Source organism: Mus caroli, chromosome 5 (genome assembly GCF_900094665.2).
Source record: "Mus caroli chromosome 5, CAROLI_EIJ_v1.1, whole genome shotgun sequence".
Taxonomy (NCBI): domain Eukaryota; kingdom Metazoa; phylum Chordata; class Mammalia; order Rodentia; family Muridae; genus Mus; species Mus caroli.
This window is the reverse complement of record NC_034574.1, coordinates 129,417,055-129,417,891: the sequence shown is the minus strand read 5'-3', so window position 1 is coordinate 129,417,891 and position 837 is coordinate 129,417,055.

Sequence of the window (837 nt, the reverse complement as noted above, 5' to 3'; positions counted from 1 at the left end):
AGGTGGGGTTTGAAAGCTTCTATGATGGTTAGAAACGCCAGGTCCTCTCTCACTTACTTGGATGTCCCAAAGCTACAGCAGATCAAGTCCACAATGTCACATGTGTCACAGTTATTCTCTCCTTTTCTTGCATTGCTGGGGATCGGAACAAAGGCTCTGTGTGTGTAAGGGAAGAGTTTTACCACTGAGCCCCAGCCCCAGCCCCCACAATGCTATTCTCGATCTGTGTTCAAAGAGTAGGCTGCGTCTATCAAAAAGCTCAAGCTGCAAACTTTCTTAAGACAAGTGGGAGAGAAGAGAGCGGAATCATTAAAGGTGTGGAAAGACGCCTGCCTCAAGTAGCCTCGGTTTATTGCTGATCTGAAGGGCATGGCTGACTTAAAGGTGGGCCAGAAATGAAGCCTTTGATGGTTTCATAAAGGGTCTNGGAGATGAAGTCGGGCTCGCCCCTGAGACAGGCAGGGAGGGCGGTGAACATGAACATCTCCTCTTTAGACTTGGTTCTTACAAGTCTGACAGGTTCTTGGTACAATTATATAACTACATATACAGTTGGCATATACAGATGAATGAGCTGCTGTGCGTGTAATTACATGTAGCAAAATGTGGACTTTTATTTGGTGGGTACTTACATCGTGCCATGAATAGTGTACTTAGAAATAATTAACATAAAGCATTAATTTAAAAAACAAAACAATTAAAAGTAGTTTGGCTTTCTTGAACTAAAAAAAAAAATAGATCTGGAGTCTTCTTTCATTACTTTCAGCACTTAGTGCCAAATTGTTCTGGAAGGCAGTCACAGCATGCGAGCGCACACACACACACACACACACACAC